Below are 18,297 nucleotides of genomic sequence, written 5' to 3'. Positions count from 1 at the left end.
TAAGCAAGCATGGGATGAGGTGCCTGTGTTGGTGAAAGGCCAAGTTTTGATCACTTGTGGATAAGGTCCAGGCCTTGAGAGCCTGCCTTGCCCCAACCTTGAAAAAACAGGTACAACATTCCTGGGGCTAGCAGAATACTATTGTAGATTTGTACCATGGTTATCTTTCATTCCAGCCACTCATGGATCTGCTTAAGGACAGAGGCTCTAGAAAGGTTCACTGGATGAGGGCCTGTGAAAAATCCTTCCAGACTCTTAAGTCCCAACTATGTGGGGAACCTATTCTGTACAGCCCATACTTCACCAAAGAATTTATCCTCCAAACTGCTGCCTCTAAACTCTGATTGGGAGCTGTCTCATCATAGTTTGTCAATGGAGGGAGCACCCAGTCCTCCACCTTAGCTGAAAACTGTTCCCCTGAGAGATAGTGTATTTGGTTTCGAAAAAAGGCTTGGTGGCAAAAGGGCTGTAGATGTGCTCTGATACTCCCTTCTTCGGAATGTGTTTACCCTGGTCATGGATCATGCCCTGTAGTGGCTGAGCACCATGAAGGACACCAACCCATGGTTCATGCAGTGGTACCTGTTTTTTTCCTCCTGAGATGGGAGCTGATCGACTAGTACCCCAGGCATGATCCTGAGTGGGAGGTTGTGTGATGGCTTAGACAAATCCCCTGCTGAGCAAGAGTGGGTTAACAAGGGCTTGTGGGCCCAATCAACCCACCCCAGTTTATCTGCAGTAGGTGTCAGGAGTGGAGAGAGTAGTTAGATTGCTTGGTGGCTGATCCAGAAGGAGAGGAGACCTCCAGGCTTCTTTCATAGAGCTAAAAGTGGTTGCAGCCAGGAACCTGAGACAGCTTGTTAGCTTGGTCGGCCTCCCGGTGGATGGAAAAACTGAGTGTCGGGAGACTGCCTGGCTGACCATTTATTTGAAGACAGGCCTTGAAGGAAAGGGCAAGGTCCTGCTGAAGGCTTGTCAGACAACCCTCTTTTTTTTTTTTTTTCTTGCGTTTTGGGACTTTGATACCCTGGAAGGAATGAACTGGAGAGTGTCTTAGCCAGAAAGCTAAGGCTCTCCAGCGCCAGACTTTGCTAGAGGTGGTGGTCGCCTTCAGAAACCCAGGATAGGATGAGTAGTGCCATGTTGGGCTGCAAGGGAACACCCCAGAGGCCAACCCTTCCACAATAGTGTATTGTCTAAAGTTGGAGCGCACTTTTTTTTCTAAACTGGCATTGTCCTTGAAGACAGTTGCTGAGAATTATGTTAATCTGTTAGATTTTTTTTTTTTTGCCTTCACTGCGAGAATCATATTACTACATGGGGGAGAGCTCTGTGGCGCGTTCTCCTTTTTCAAAGAAATAGTCTTTGCAAGAAAGAGAGAGAGAGCACCAAAGCCCCTATCTGGCAAGAGCAGTAGTTAAGAAGTGAATTGGTCTCTGGGATTTAGCCTTTCCATGAGAAAGCAGTCTTTCCTCCCTTATTGGCAGGAATTTGGTTGGAGGAGGGTCCTGTGCCTTCCACCATGCCCTAAGAATGATTCTTTTGAAGAAAGTTCCAAAGTTATTCACCTGTCACAAGAGTAGTGGTCTTCAGTGTGTGTGCAGGATTAGCCACACTCAACCCAACTGGAGAGATTTCAGAGGGTTTTTTTCAGCTGGTACTGGTCTGCTCTGACAGGGAACCAGCCTCTTGAGGTGAGCTCCCAAAGAGCTGCAGGTTTTTTGTTTTGTTTTTTGTTCTTTTCTGGTTTTCTTGCTGCTGACTGCTACTGTCTTTCATTGACCTTGTTAGGACATCAGTAATGATGTCTGATCTAGTATATTTTACCCGTCTCTGTGTGTGCTATTGGTTTGTTGTTTTGTTTTTGTCTTTAGTTTTTGGCCATATGAGGAGGAGTTGTTATCATCACATCAGATTTTTGAGAAAAATTCAGAGTAATATATACTGTATATTTTATTTAACAGTTTATAACCTCAGAGTGATTTTTTTTGTTTTAGGGCCATGTAGAATAGGGCAAAATAAAATATGAAGCCTGTTACTGTTAGTCAAACTGTAAATTGCTACAAGCTGTCTTGTACATTTTACTAAAAGCAAATGCAGACTGCTTTTGCATTGGTGTACTTCCTTTTTGTCTAGTTCTTTTTTTAAGGAAACCTTTTTAATGTGTTTTTTAAGATCACTTTTTAAGGTACCTAGTTGTTCAAGTGAGAAACACTGAGGTAACTTTTTTTTTGGTCCCTTTAAATGTAAATCCTTTTGTATTTCTCTTGTTTCCATTTTCTCCTTGCAGTTAGGCAGTGATGGATTAGAATTAGGCTGCAGTACAGATTGGGAAAATCTCCCAGCATCCTCTTCCTGCAGAGGCATCAGCAACTAGCATTGACTGTAGCTGCTGCCACTCTAATTGACATTTCTTTTAAATTCTGATATGGAGAGCTCCTGTGATGCCAGCTGCTGTCTTGTGAACTTTATCTTTTTTTTTCTTTTGCTTGATAACTAATTAATGAGAACCTCATGGGTACCGAGAAATAAAACAGAGAAAATTGAATATTCTCTGTGCTTTTTTGCTAGCTATTTGCTAGCTTTTCTGTCTGGTAGAAAAGAGAGACTTATCCTTGCATTGGGAGGACTACATTTATTCACCTGAAGTTATCTGCTGATTTCATCCTGTAAGTACATTGACTCCGTATAGTAATCCCGGAAATCATGATTGCAGTAATCATATTTGTGGATGTTTATCTGGGGAAACCTGCCTTTGTAGAAATGTACTCTATTGAAAACATCTATAGCTTAGATGGAGTTTGTTCTACATGCTGACTGTACATTCAAAGGGGGAAAATGTATTCAGAATGATTTATGAAGTAATTGTTTTTCCTCCGTACTTAGCAGTGGTGAACATTACTTCTAGTGAATATGAGTTTCCCTGCTGATGTCAATGATTAATCAGCTAGAATGCTGTAGGTTGCAGAATACTGCAAGGTGTGCATTTTGGGATGCTCCTTTTGAAATTGGCAAGATAAAGATATCATCAGTGTTATGGTGGCTTATTGCATTTGCTGATATTTTTCCCTGTCCTGGCAGCTGTTATCATTTAACCATTTCTACTACTATATATGTTTGGCTTAACTATAACAATGTATTTCAAATGACTAAACCTTATGTAGAATATTTTTAGATTTTAGAGGCTGCTCAGTAATCTAAGATCTGCAACATTAAATATATCAGCTCTCAGTCTAACACATCCCAATAAATTGTTGTGAAGTTAAGAAAAATGGTTTTAGCAGTAGGACCACTCAGTCCTAATTGTATGTTTGGATTAGAGCCAGCATCTGTGTGACGCAGTCATAGTACCATAAACATCTGGCCTTATTTGCTGTCCTACGTGCTGGATGATTGGATTTTTTTTCCTAGAGAAATTTTAAAATGAATTGTGCTTTATTTTGTTAGAACTTTATCAGTGAACTACCAGATTTTTAACTATGTACAGTTTAAACTGTAGTTTAACTTTATTTTAGAAGGATTTCTGTTTTCAACTTCATTGCTTTTCAGTAGCCATCTTTTATTTATGCAAACTCTTTCTGTAAAGTACATATTAACAAATTTGTGTTATATATGTGAAAAGATTAGGCAGTAATTTGGGATTGCTCATTGCTCTTCGCCAGATTCTGATACGCTTTCTTACACTGAGTAGCACCTAACCTTGATTTCAGTCTGACTACGCATGGAGTAAGGTATCTCTATGTGTAAGTGAGGATATAAAAATCTGGACCTCAGCCTTTAGGATTATGGAAATTCTTATATTAAATTATATGTTTGGTATTTTTTAAACTGTAAAGACTGATTAACACTACTGGACACAGATATTTTAACGACAGGTTTCAGAGTAGCAGCCGTGTTAGTCTGTGTCCGCAAAAAGAAAAGGAGGACTTGTGGCACCTTAGAGACTAACAAATTTATTTGAGCATAATCTTTCATGAGCTACAGCGCAAAAAGAAAAGGAGGACTTGTGGCACCTTAGAGACTAACAAATTTATTTGAGCATAAGCTTTCGTGAGCTACAGCTTTAGTGAGCTGTAGCTCATGAAAGCTTATGCTCAAATAAATTTGTTAGTCTCTAAGAAAAGTCTCCTTTTCTTTTTGCAGATATTTTAATAAATCAAATTACTGACCTTTCTGATTACCAAACAAACCTGATAACAGTAGCCTTCTGTTATTTTGTACTGGACTATCATGCATCCTGACAGGTTTTTCATGCTAGCATTTTCATTAGTTTCCAGCAGTGTAAAACAGATTTTTCTCCCACCTGCAGATAAACACCTGTCATGGTTTTTATTTTATTTTCTTCTCTTGAATAGTGGGTCATTTTTAAGTACTGCTAATCTGAATTTAGCTACTAAATATGAAGCCCTGAAATGCCTGATGTTACTTCTAGCTGTACCATTGAATTAAAGATAATGAGCCAAATTCATCCCTGATGTAAGTGAATTGACTTCAGTAAAATTACTCCATAACTTCCATTGACTTACACCAGGGATGAAATATGCATGTGGTGTTTTACATAAGTAAATAGTTATCCATATACTTGTCATGTTTTGATTTTTCTCACTATATGGCTGATTCATTAAGGGAAAATTTTGGATCCTGCTTACTGTGCATGTTTAGTACTAAGCCTATCAGACTTTTTGCACTTGACTTCTGAAGAAAGTGATGATAGTCTCATTTAACAGTTTTAGCACCCTGACTGATAGAATGACTTCATTGTTGGCTCACTGAGCTCCTCTCCAGCCAATCAGCAACCAAAGTGCTACAGCACTTCCATTTTGCTCAGACAGCTATCTTCCAGTTTCCAGAATGCTGGGGGATTCTGATTATCTTGTGATGTTAGTTTCTCTCCTGAAGGAGGTTATTCTTGTTAAGGCATTCGGGAGACCTGGGTTTAATTCCCACCTCTGTCACTGACTTCCTGTGTGACCTTATCACTTGTCTCTCTGTGCCTCAGTTTGCTATCTCTAAAATGAGGCTACTGATACTCCCCTACTTTGCAGAGAGTCTTACTCCTGGGGGAATTCTGAGCAACACAGAATGTTGCAGAAATTAATGTCCTACATGCAGAATTTATTTTCTTCCCCACAGAAATGGGCTGTCGTGCTGCTGTCCACCATTATGGGCTGCTGGACCCAGCAGGGCACAGCTCACAAATAGAAGACAAGGGTGAGGGAGGGGGAGGGAACTGGAGGGTTCCCAGCAGCTGCAGTTTCCAGCATGCCCTGAAAGAAGGAGGCAGCAGCGCATAGGAAACTCCGTGCAAGCCCGGGACCCAGCATCAGACTGTTTCTGCCTCTGGAACCCTGGGCTCTGGGAGGGTAGCGGGTGTGAGCGTCTGGGCTGAAGAGGCCCCGCAGCTGGCCTATAGCTGGCCCCGCAGCTGGCCTGGGAGGTAGGGGATGCAAGTGTGTGGGCTGGGGGTTTGGGGGAGGAAGAGCGTCTGGGCTGGTCATTGCAGGGGGTGTGGGGGTGAGTTTCTGGGCCGGGGGAGGCTCCACAGTTGGCCTCTGCGGAGCGGGGGTGTGAGTATCTGGCCAACAGCTGGGCTCTGTGGGGAAGGGGGTAGAGAAACAGGAACTGTTTCTTTAAGGGTTTCTTTAACTCTCTGTTCATGGGCAAATTTTTTGTGTGTCTGTATTGTTATAGACATACTTGTTGACAGATATTTTGAAATAATTACCAAAATAATTGAAACTGGTGTGATTATTTCGTGTTATTTTGACAAATAAAATTTGCAGAATTTTAAAATATTGTGCACAGAATTTTTAATTTTTTGGCACAGAATGCCCCCAGAGTAAGAGAGGTAGTGATGATAAATTCATTAATATTATGGAGATGTTCACATACTGTCATGAGGGGGCCATCGAAGAAAGTAGATTCCCCTGGATTGTCATCTTCATACGCAAAAGAAGTGTCCAAAGTTATATTTCAGCAAAGATATATTTTATTAGAACAATTAGTACTTCTATTGGTATGTATAATACTAACTTCTGAAATGAAGACACCATCCTTGGGTGAAAATCATGGCACTTTTAGGTTAAAATACAGAAGAGAGAGAATTAGGATCTTAAAAAAATAAAGGAGAGGAGATGTGCATTAGTGGTGTCAAACTTTTGGACATGAGGATGGAATATATTATTTCAGGGAAATTCTCTATCCTCTTCTGCCCTGTGGGCACCACTCAGTAGGTAGAAGAGAGCTGAAACCACCTGTAAGTCCCTTGCAAAAGAGAGGAGCCATTTTAACCAGGAGCTCCCATAGGCTGAAACAGACCAGTCAAGCTCCTGGCCTGCCCTCTCAGAGTCCAGTAGGGAAGTAGGCAATGCTATAAACACAGCTACACTCCTCTTCCTGCTTTGCAGCAGACAGCCCATGGCAATGGGAACCACAGCCATATGTGCTGAGTGTTGCGGAGGAGTAGCAGCACTGGCTGCACCACTGCCCACTCAGGTTTGGTCCAGCTGGCCCTCTGTCATGAATAGGGGGAGCTTGGGTCCAAACGTGAGTGGTGCTACCATGACTCCAGTGCACCAGGTTGTAATGTCGCTCGCTTAGTTTTTGCTCTGTCGCTCCTCTATCACAGAGCGATGGGATGGCCAGTGCTGCTCCTCCTTGCTACTGCCATGGAGCCAGCTCTTGCACTAGAGCTCCACCCTGGGTGCCTGCCTGGCCTCTCCCTACTTCCAGCTGCCCATGTCCCCTCTCAGGGAGTGACACTCCATCTGGGTGGTTTGGGGTGGAAGGTGGGGGTTGAGCGTGGTGCAGACTTGGTGGGTAAGGCCCTGAGGCCAGTAGCAACAGTGGAAATGGATCCACAGGGACGGACAGTGTGTGTCATGGGAAATATTTCTGGGGATGCCACTGGGGGAATAACTGAATCCTGAAATAATTTTTTTTTCTCCGTACCAAGGTGCCTTTTGTGTAAGGAATTGAGCTTGTTGAGTTTTTTTTTTTTTTTTGATGGGAAATTCATTCCATGAGAATCAAAATTTTTCACATGAACATGTCGATTTTGGTGAAATTTCAGTTTGAAAAAAAATCAAAATGAAGTATTTTGACACAGTCAAAATGACCCGTTTCTACTTCATTGGAATGGAACGTTTTGACTTTTTTGTTTCAAAATTACTTTTTAAAAATTTTATTTTATATATTATAAATAAGGCTGTGTGTCTGTCATGGAAATCACGGATTCCGTGACTTCTGCAGGGGCCAGTGCGGCTGGCTCCAGGGCTGCCTGAGCAGATCAGGCAGCCCCTGGTCTAGCAGCACTGACTGCTGCTGGGGAAGTTTGTGTGTGAGAGGGTGCTCAAGGTTGGGACAGGGCGCCGGAGTGCGGGACTGGGAAGGCTCTGCGGAAGCAGCCAGTATGTCCCTGCAGCTCCTAGGTGGAGGGGCTGGGCGCTTCACACGCTGCCCACATTTACAGGTGCCACTCCCCGCACACACCCCCTGCACCAGCGGGGGTCACTCCCCCAGAGCACCCATGGCCCCCTGGTCCAAGTTTTAGTTAAGGGTGTATAGTACAAGTCATGGACAGGTCATGGGCCGTGAATTTTTATTTACTGCCCATGACCTGTCCATGACTTTTACTAAAAATACCTGTGACTAAAACGTAGCCTTAATTATAAATATAAAAATTTTAAAAAGCCAAAATCTGAATGGACTGTTTCAGGTGACCCAAAATGACATTATTCTATGGGAATTTTCAAAATTTTGCTTTCATTGTGCTTTGGAAATAGAAATTCCAGTTTCTACACACTTCTGGTTAGGAACCTAATCCATAATTAGGCACTTTATTAAAGTGGTCAGCATCAACAGATCCTATTGAAGGTAGCTATAGTTGTGGTTACTCAGCACCTTTGAAAACCACTCCTCTTCTGTTTCGATGCTTAATTTTTCCTGGAGGAGCCTAACTTTAGGTATGGAAATTCCAGCTACAATCTTTATTTGTGATGTGCTGTGACTGGTAATTGTGTTTTAAATAGTCAATATTTTAGATCTTAATTAATGGAACAGATTTGTTGTATTTTCAGTCTTGCATTGTTATGTTATTTCATAATGTCCCCAAGTGTGCTAGGCACTTGCAAAAACATATTGAAGACAAGCCAGTGTACCAAAGAACTGACAGTCTCAATTATTTGTAAATAAGTGAGGGGCAAAGGGCACACATTATAAATATAGTATATAGTTGCTCATTTTAGGCATTCCTATGTCTTGGTGGTTCAAGCTTTATTTAATCTTATTTTGCGTCATACAAGTGCATTCACTTTTTGTTGGCAGCCCTGCCAGAGTGGGATTTTAGAAGTGATTTGAATGTGGCGATGGGGAGAGATTTAATGGATGGATTTTGGATGGGTATTCCCAGCATAAGAGATAATGTGGGAGAAAGCACAGTGGGATTTGTGGGTGAAGGAAACGAAATTGGAGAGGGAGCAGAAGGAACTGTGATCCAGATAGACTGGTCCCCTTGCTTTCTTACGTATTGTAACAACTGAACCTTCCCTAACATTGTTGATACTTTATTGTAAGGCTTGAAGTTTGCAGGGGACAGAGAATGGTAATCTCCTCTCGTCTTCCCATTCTCTAGTTGGCTCCCTCCCTTATTGCTGTAGCGTGCTGCCCCGTCTCCCCTTCCTCTGTCCCTGGGAGGGTGCTACCCCTTCCTCTTCCTGCTCTATTTCTGTTCCCTTATTGTTTCCCCTGATGGCAGCTGTTCCTTCCCTGCTCCCATTTTTCATGCTTCCATCTTCTTTTGAGGGCTCCCTCTCTGCTATTCTCTGTTTTGTTTTGTTTTTCTTTATGGATGCTTCCTCTCTCCTTCCCTCCTTTGGTCACTATTGGCCCTTTTTCTCATTTTTCTCTGATGTCTGTCTTGCAGCAGTGGTAGACAAGTAAAGATAAGGGGGGGAGGGATTTTAAAAGAAAAAATTAGTCCCAAAGATTTAGGAAAAACTTCCTAATGGTTAGATCTATTAGACTGTGGAACATCCTCACCAGAGGAGCATTGAAAGTCCTATTGTATTGCCATGTCTACACTACAAAAGTACTCCGATTTTACAGAAGTCGATTTTTGGGAACAGATTGCATAAAGTTGAGTGCATGCGTCCACAGTAAGCGCATTAATTTGGCGGTGTGTGTCCACAGTACCGTGGCAAGCGTCGACATTCTGAGTGGTGCACTGTGGGTAGCTATCCCATAGTTCCTGCAGTCCCTGCTGCCCATTGGAATTCTGGGCTGAGCTCCCAATGCCTGATGGGGCCAAAAATTTGTCACGGGTGGTTGTGGGTAAATGTCGTCAGTCAACCCTCCCTCCCTCCCTCCGTGAAAGCAACAGCAGACAATCATTTCGCGCCCTTTTCCCTGGATTGCCCGAGCAGACACCATAGCATGGCAAGCATGGAGCCTGTTCAGCTCCCCACAGCAGTTATGACCATTGTAAAAACCTCGCGCATTATCGTGCAGTTTATGCAGAACCAGCACCTGAAAAACCAGGCAATGAGGCAACGGCAGCGCAGTGATGAGGACATGGACACAGATTTCTCTTAAACCGCGGTCCCCGGCAATTTGGAGATCATGGTGTTACTGGGGCAGGCTCATGCCGTGGAAAACCAATTCTGGGCCTGGGAAACAAGCACATAGTGGTGGTACCGCATAGTGTTGCAGGTTTGGGATGATTCCCAGTGGCTCCGAAACTTTCGCATGCGTAAGAGCACTTTCATGGAACTTTGTGACTTGCTTTCTCCTGCCCTGAAGCACAAGAATACCAAGATGAAAGCAGCCCTCACAGTTGAGAAGTGAGTGGCAATAGCCTGTAGAAGCTTGCAAAGCCAGACAGCTACCGATCAGTCGGTAATCAATTTGGAGTGGGCAATTCTACTGTGGGGGTTGCTGTGATGCAAGTAGCCAACGCAGTAGCTGCTGCTACTGAGCTGCTGCTATCAAAGGTAGTGACTCTGGGAAATGGGCAGGTCATACTAGATGGCTTTGCTGCAATGGGATTCCCTAACTGTGGTGGGGCTATAGACGGAACGCATATCCCTATCTTGGGGCCAGATCACCAGGGCAGCCAGTACATAAACCCCAAGGGGTGCTTTTCAATGGTGCTGCAAGCACTGGTGGATCACAAGGGACGTTTCACCAACATCAACGTGGGATGGCCAGGAAAGGTTCAGGACGCGCGCGTCTTCAGGAACTCTGGTCTGTTTAAATGGCTGCAGGGAGGGATTTACTTGCCAGACCAGAAAATAACTGTTGGGGTTGTTGAAATGCCTATAGTTATCCTTGGAGACCCAGCCTACCCCTTAATGCCCTGGCTCATGAAGCTGTACACAGGCATCCTGGACAGTAAGGAGCTGTTCAACTATAGGCTGAGCAAGTGCAGAATGGTGGTAGACTGTGCATTTGGACATTTAAAGAGTCACTGGTACAGTTTACTGACTCTCTCAGACCTCAGCGAAACCAGTATTCCCATTGTTATTGCTGCTTGCTGTGTGCTCCACAATCTCTGTGAGAGTAAGGGGGAGACATTTATGGCGGGGTGGGAGGTTGAGGCAAATCGCCTGGCCGCTGAATACGCACAGCCAGACACCAGGGCAGTTAGAAGAGCACAGCAGGAAGCGCTGTGTATCAGAGAAGCTTTGAAAACCAGTTTCATGACTGGCCAGGGTACTGTGTGACACTTCTGTTTGTTTCTCCTTGATGAAAACCCTCCCCCTTGGTTGACTCTAAATTCTCTGTAAGCCACCCGCTCTCCCCCCTTCGATCACAGCTTGCTTGCAAAGGAAATAAAGTCACTGTCATTTAAAAACCATGTATTCTTTATTAATTGAGTATAAAAATAGGGAGATAACTCACAAAGTAGCCTGGGTGGGGTGTGGGAGGAGGGTAGGAGGGAAGGAAAAAGCCGCTTCAAAACTTGTTGAATGACAACCTACTGTTGCTTGGGCTGTCCACTGGGGTGGAGTGGTTGGGTGCCTGGAGCCTCCCCCCTGGTGTTCTTGGGCGTCTGGGTGAGGAGGCTGTGGAACCTGGGGAGGAGGGAGGGTAGTTAAACAGGGGCTGCAGCGGCAGTCTGTGATCCTGCTGCCGTTCATGAACCTCCACCAGACGCCGGAGCATGTCCGTTTGATCCTGCAGTAGCCCCAGCGTTTCCTCATGCCTCCTCTGATCTTCCTGCCGCCATCTCTCCTCACGTTCATCAGCCGCTTTTCTGTACTCTGCTGTTGTGTTCCTCCACACATTCTGCTGAGCTCTTTCAGTGCCGGACGACTACATGAGCTCAGAGAACATTTCATCGTGCGTGCGTTTTTTTTCGCCGCCTTATCTGGGATAGCCTTTGGGGTGGAGGAGGGAGGCTTGAAACATTTGCAGCTGCGGGAGGAAAAAAAGGGAGTGAAGTATTTAAAAAGATACATTTTAAAGAACAATGGCTATACTCTTTTTCATGGTGAACAACACTATTCACATTACGTAGCACATGTGATTTTTGGTACAAGGTTGCACTTCGCATCTTATATTGAGTGCCTGGGGCTTTGGTGTTAGAGATCACACATGCAGTGCCTGGCGACAGAATTTGGCTTGCAGGCAGCCATGGTAAGCCATAGTCTTTCGGCTTCTGCAACCTTCATAACAACAGCCTCTCCCATACCAAGCAAAGCACGTTGAGTTGGACATTTAGTGCTGCGGTTTTCCTGTTAACGTGCAGCAGCAGAAACCAAACTAACCACCCCCCGCCCACCAGCCAGTTCTCTGAGATGATTGTTTTACTCCTCACCCCACGCATGGCTGGTATCAGGGAAGACCCCTGCTAGCCTAACGTGAACAGCTCAGCGCCAATGCCCCTCCCCCCCCCCCCCCACCGCGTGGCTAACGGCAGGGAGGATTTCTTTTCAGCCACAGGCAAACAGCCAGTAGGAATGGCCACCTCTGAATGTCCCCTTAACTAAATTCCCATATTTCCACCAGGTTACCATGAACGATATCACTCTCCTGAGGATAACACAGAGAGATAAAGAACGGATGTTGCTTGAATGCCAGCAAACACCGAGACCATACGCTGCTAGGCTTGGTCATGCAATGATACCAGATTACTTGCTGCTAGCATGGCGCAGTAAAGTGTCCTACCATGGAGGACGGAATAAGGCTGCTCTCCCCAGAAACCTTCTGCAAAGGCTTTTAGAGTACCTCCAGGAGAGCTTCATGGAGATGTCCCTGGAGGATTTCCGCTCCATCCCCCAGACACGTTAACAGACTTTTCCAGTATCTGTACTGGCCATGAATGCATCCCAAGTCCGCAGGGCTACTTTAATAATTAAAAAAAACTTGCTTTTATAACATGTATTATATTTAAAAAGGTACACTCAGCAGAGGTCCCTTCTCTGGTTTGGTTGGGTTGGGAGGATATTTCAGTCAGGGTGATAAAAAGATCCTGGCTGTCGGGGAGAACGGTGTGCTATGTGCTCTCCTCAAGCTCGTCCTCATCAGCATCATCTGCCCCGTCCGCAAAATCCTCAGGCATGGCAGAGAGTACCCCATTATTGGAGTCCACGGACAGGGGTGAGATAGTGGTGCCGGCCCCCCCTAGAATTGCATGCAGCTCAGCGTAGAAGCGGCATGTCTGGGGCTGTGTCCCGGAGCATCTGTTTGATTCTTTGGTTTTCTGGTATGCTTTCTGTCTGAGCTTAAATTTCACGCAGCACTGTGTGGCGTCCATGCTGTAGCCTCTGTCCCTCATGGTCTCAGAGGTTTTTTGAAATGTTTTGGCATTTAGTCTTTTGGAACGTAGTTCTGATAACACGGATTCCTCTCCCCATACAGCGATCAGATCCAGTACCTCCCGTTCGGTCCATGCTGGAGCTCTTTTTCGATTCTGGGACTGCATGGTCACCTATGCTGATGAGCTCTGCATGGTCACCTGTGCTGATGAGCTTGCCTGGCCAAACAGGAAATGAAATTCAAAAGTTCCTGGGGCTTTTGAATACATCTGGTCAGTGCATCCGGTTCAGAGTGCTGTCCAGAGCAGTCACAGTGGTGCACTGTGGGATAGCTCCCGGAGGCCAATACCTTCGAATTGCGTCCACGCTAACTGTAATTCAAAACGGCAATGTCAATTTCAGCGCTAATCCCCTTGTTGGGGAGGAGTACAGAAATCGGTTTTAAGAGCCCTTTATGTCGAAAAAATGGCTTCGTTGTGTGGACGGGTGCAGGGTTAATTCGATTTAACGCTGCTAAATCCAACAAACTCATAGTGTAGACTAGGCCTGTGGGACATTTGAAAAATGGACTGGCTAAAACACTGATGAGAAAACTCCTGCAGTAGCTCCAGAGGATAGATAATATGATTTAACTTTTGTATTATGCAACCACAGAGGATGAAAACAGTAGCGTGACATTTCTGCTAAAATAACCACTGTTGAAATAGATAACAATGTTGAGACTTAAATTGTCATCATTAGGCTTTGTAGATAACACAACATCCGAAGGGTTGAATGGGGCACAGTTTTATACTGTTTCAGATCTGTTGTTTGCCTGTCTGCAGACTTGGAAAGAAAGCACTGATTTGGTTCACATTTGCATCCGATGAAGTGAGCTGTAGCTCACGAAAGCTTATGCTCAAATAAATTGGTTAGTCTCTAAGGTGCCACAAGTACTCCTTTTCTTTTTGCACATTTGGAATATTATCTTCACAACTATGAGAGCTAGAATCTCATTTTTGATAAGTGAAAGCTTAAAATAGGAAGAAACTGCTGAGGCTACCAGTGAAGTGCTGAAACAGTGTGGGCTCACTCCAAGCCCTGCTTTTTCATATATTTAAGAGAAAAAAATAACTACATTTCAAAATTTGGTTTATGATTTGTTAATAATGTCATACATTGTGATAGCACCTTCCAGGACCAAAGCATTTAAATGATGGATAAAGTTTCTCTTTTTGATTATGCACTGCAGACCTCTGTTTATATTTTCTACATTCATTTTTTGTGTCTGAAATCCCCATATACATAAAAGGGAATTTACATATGCCGACTCAATACAGAATTTGCAATGGAGAATAGATGTGCATGTAAGAGATACATTGTGTGGGTAGGATATGTACACACCCTGTATCAGTCATTTCACACTACCATTCTCCCAGAATACAATAACCTGAGTTGAGGGTGACAGCAGTGTATAAGTGCTGAGTAATACTGCAGTTGAGAACAGGAAGTGAATTTTTGTAGTTAGGAGGTAATTTTCTTATAGAGCATTTGTACGAAAAGTATTCAATGGCTAGGACTTAAATTTTATGTGTTCTTCTAAAGACGGCACCTTCAGTAGCACAATGCCAGCTGGAACAATACTTTATTAATGACAAGAAGAAAAACTGCTGCTAAATCACAAATACATTTCCTGTAGTATATTGTGTTTTCTTTGGAGGTCTTTCATCTGTATACAACCAGGCCCATACTTGCTTAGCTTGTGAGCACTAAGTTAAATTTGAGGTTTATAGGGGAATATCTGTAAATGTCTATTATATGTTGTAGAAAACATGTTATGAATAGAACTTGTGAAACCCTTGATTTTCTTCAGGTGAGCATCCTGTCCCTGAGGACAAAATTTGTAAGATTCACTGTAATGATTCACAAACCAAAATATAGTTATGGGGCAGATTCTGGTATCTTTTAATGTTGTACACTAGTCCTTGAAATGAAGTATCCCAAAACAGTTTCTAGTGTAACAAGGAAAAGCCCTGTCAACCGCCCACCACAAGACAACTAAATGCTGTTGATCCGAATAGGTGGTAATTATGGTTATGTGGTAAAGCAGCTGATAACTAATTTCTTAGAAAGTCTGTGTTCTAATAAAAGTATAATGGCTAGATTCTGTTATCCTTACTCATGTTAAGTAGTACTTATGAGTCTCATTAACTTCAGTGAATAAAGGTTGCAGAATCTGGCCTTTAAAATTCAGATTTAGCTTTATTCAGCTAAAATGCTGAGCAATAAAATGAAAATAAAAGGAGACTTGCACAAAATCTTCCTACTTGAGTTTCCCTCTCTTCTGAGCAGAATTGGTTGGTTGGTTGTGGGGGAAGGATAATTGCACGAGATGTTGCCTAAATTTCCCACAAACATTTAGTTTTGGTATAGCCTAGTCTTCCACGTTTATATTTAACTGTAGTGAAGTACAACCTGCCTTTTAACAGAGTTCTCTCATATATCTGAACTACACTGATGAAAGGTCACTGTGTATTGTGTGAAGTACTAGGACTCTGAGTAACTGTTTCCCCTGAAAGAATTTCCAGCAGTGTTCCGAGGAAGTGTTCCAATGAACAGTGTTTCATTTGCATTTCTGAAGCTTACTTTATGCTAACAGTCCTCTGTTATGTTTGCAAAGCTTAATTCCTTTTAAGTCTTTTTTGTAAAAAGTAGAAGGGGTTAACTTGCAAACTATTTTAATGATTTGTCTCTCTTAATGCTCAAGCTTTTATGTCAGGATTGTCATTTTACTGTAAGTTCTGCTACATGTAACAGAAATCATCAGACCAAACTCACCTAAACTTGCAATATAAAGACAGACTGAAAAGTACCTGACTATAGCATCTTACTAAAACTGCTACTTAAACTGATCTGAACTTCAGTGCCTTATTAATGAAAAAAAATCACTTACTTCTAAGGGAATGTACATAGCTCAGGCCCAAAACATATGATCAATTAGGATCATTCAAAACACACACGTTTATTCAACAATATTCAGAAGATTTTGAAATAATTGAAGGAGGAAGCTATATTTTTATTGTTACACAAATTTCTAAAGTTGTCATCCTTAAAGTAACTGCACACTTGCATATTAGCGTTTTATAGAAGGAATGCCACCTATCTATGGAGAATCTGAATATAGTATCTTTCTTTTTCTCTCTTTCCTTTTACTATTCAGGATTGAATTGTGCTCTCATTTATACTGGTGTAAATCCAGGTTAATTCCATTGACATTAATGGTTCGTTTGGATTTACACCAGTAAAAATGAGAGAAGACTCTGGGAACTCACTTACTAGTGATGATAAAATAGGTGGGGGGTTTTATCAGCTCTGGGAATCTTCTTTGTGTACACATAACAAGAATGCCTAGATGGGGAAAGTGACACTTCATATGTAGAGACCGTAGTCATTGCACAGTTGCTTGGATTTCTGTTGAAGTGCTGACTCATACACTGATTCCCTTTAAGACTCTGAGTAAGTCTTTATTGTTTTGGCATGCTCTTTCTCACAAAAACATACATTTTAACGCATTTGGTTTAGTTCCACATCTGGTATGTTTATTTGGTATTGATCTGCAGTTGTGTGGTACTGTGAAAAACTAAACTTTCTCCATATAAGGAAGTAAACCCACCTTACATTATAGTTACTTCTGCTTATTTTTCCAGTTCCTTGCTTTTTATTCAGAACCAGCAGAATCCAAGAGCACTGCAGAGGGGTAGGAAGGAAGGAACTTTGTTGATTTAGAGACACAGAACTATGACGACAGGTGTCAGTCTTCATTTAAAATCTACAAGGGAAAAGTGTTTTTGTTTAAAAGTGCAGACGTGAATCTGTACAGCAAGTTTTATCAAAGAATTCTGGGAAATTTAGCTTTTTCAAAATTTACTTTGCGCTGTTAATTTTTTTGCCTTTGGATTTTGTTTGTAAATATATGACCAAATTGTGTTCCCATTGAAGTCAATGGGAGCTTTGCAGTTGACCTCAGTGGAAGAAGAATTGGGCACTTCATTTTTGTTTATAATAATTATAAATTATAAATAAATTATTGTTGAAAAAATTGGACTGTTGTGTTCTGTAGCAATCAGTTTTGTTCTCATCACCTGCAGAAAATTGAGGATAAAGGGCTGAGGTCAACTGAGAGTCTGTGAGCCAGAGCGAAAGCAGTTACTTTAGACCAATCTCTAAAAAATCTTTCAGATCTTGAAGATCTTAACTTCACAAAAGTTGTACCTCTTAAATACAAAGTGTTAAAGATAAAATTGTACTTCTTACTAGGTATAGCCAAAGAAGTACGTTCATTTTTAACATGTTGACTCACATGATTTAAATAAGTGGAGCGTGTAGTAGAAAGGGGTATTTTTACATTGTTGAGTCTCAAGAACTTTATACTCCATATTTCTAAAATTTTGTAGGCTAGAAAAACAAGAAATGGTAGGCTAAATCTTAATTGTCTCTTCTAATGACAGTTCACGGATGTGACACATTATTTTAGCCATTTCTTAGGGGACTCTACAATTAAAGACAAGTAAAATATCACAGTTATTGGCTGACTATTTTATTATTAAAGAAAGGAAAAACAAAATGAAACAGAAAACAAACAAGCAATGAACAATGGTTACTTCAGTTACAGTCTCTTCTATATGCCACACTCTTCTGTGGACAGTGTTCAACAAAGATTGCACCTTAGAGTGGGCCTGCCTCTGGTGGGACCATTCTTCTCTAGGTAAGTTAAGACCAAAGTATATTATTCTTCCAAGTTAGTAGGAGTCCTGTCTCTGTGTATCCTAGATAACTAAAACTGTTTATAGAAGTTGAAATTCTGCTTCAGATGAATCTAAACATGCTTACTGTATTTCCATATAATGGTCTTCCAGCTCTCAAAATAGTCTTTTAAAACTTAAATTATTCTTAAAGGGACAAGGTAGGTGAGGTAATATCTTTCATTGGACCACTTCTGTTGGTGGAAGGAACAAATGGTTAAGCACAAGGGGTTCACACATACTGTAGAAGAACACTTACTTAAGGCTTTGCCGGCGATAGGGCGTGTTACACATTTTTATAATAAGCCATAACACCAGTGTCTCTGTTTAGTCCATGATTTTTAGCATCTAGCAGAGTCATGAAATTAAGTTCCCAAGCTCATCTTTTGAAATAATGGTGCAGGTTTCCTTTGAGGATGAGGACTGAGATGTCAGAAATAGTGTGATCACTTTGAGAAAAGTGGTTGCCCATGGGTCATATGTCTAACATTTTTCTTTGTGAGTTCATTTGAGAGTGTAGTGGTATCTAGTTTCACCCACATTGTTGATGCTGGGGCTTTTGGGGCACTGGTTAAGGTATTCGACATGTTGTGATAGGCATGTGTAGGAACCATGGCTCTTGAAAGGTGTGTTGTAGGGAGTATTGATCATCATAACAATGGAGATATGTCAGCATGTTTTATGTCCGTTGTTCTGTCAGGGTCTGGGGCTGCTTTGAGTTAGTGTGTCCTGGTCTGTGGGGAGCTTGCTTCTGATGA

The 18,297-nt window shown here is 42.4% G+C and overlaps 1 protein-coding gene across 3 annotated transcripts in view; it reads left to right on the top strand.

Moving 5' to 3' along the window:
- Nucleotides 1-18,297, top strand: part of TTC39B (tetratricopeptide repeat domain 39B) — a 187,324-nt gene that overhangs the window by 104,843 nt on the left and 64,184 nt on the right. The window contains exon 1 of one of the 3 annotated variants that reach the window (XM_043546842.1): nucleotides 2,572-2,669. The exons of the other annotated variants lie outside the window; for them this stretch is intronic. The gene's annotated coding sequence lies outside the window, so the exon portion shown is untranslated. Of the gene's footprint in view, nucleotides 1-2,571; nucleotides 2,670-18,297 lie in introns of those variants that run through there. 3 annotated transcript variants of the gene reach the window in all.

This window comes from Chelonia mydas, chromosome 5 (assembly GCF_015237465.2).
Source record: "Chelonia mydas isolate rCheMyd1 chromosome 5, rCheMyd1.pri.v2, whole genome shotgun sequence".
In the NCBI taxonomy this organism is placed as follows: Eukaryota; Metazoa; Chordata; order Testudines; family Cheloniidae; genus Chelonia; species Chelonia mydas.
The sequence above is the reverse complement of the archived record's forward strand: the minus strand, read 5'-3'. Positions and strand labels throughout refer to the sequence as shown.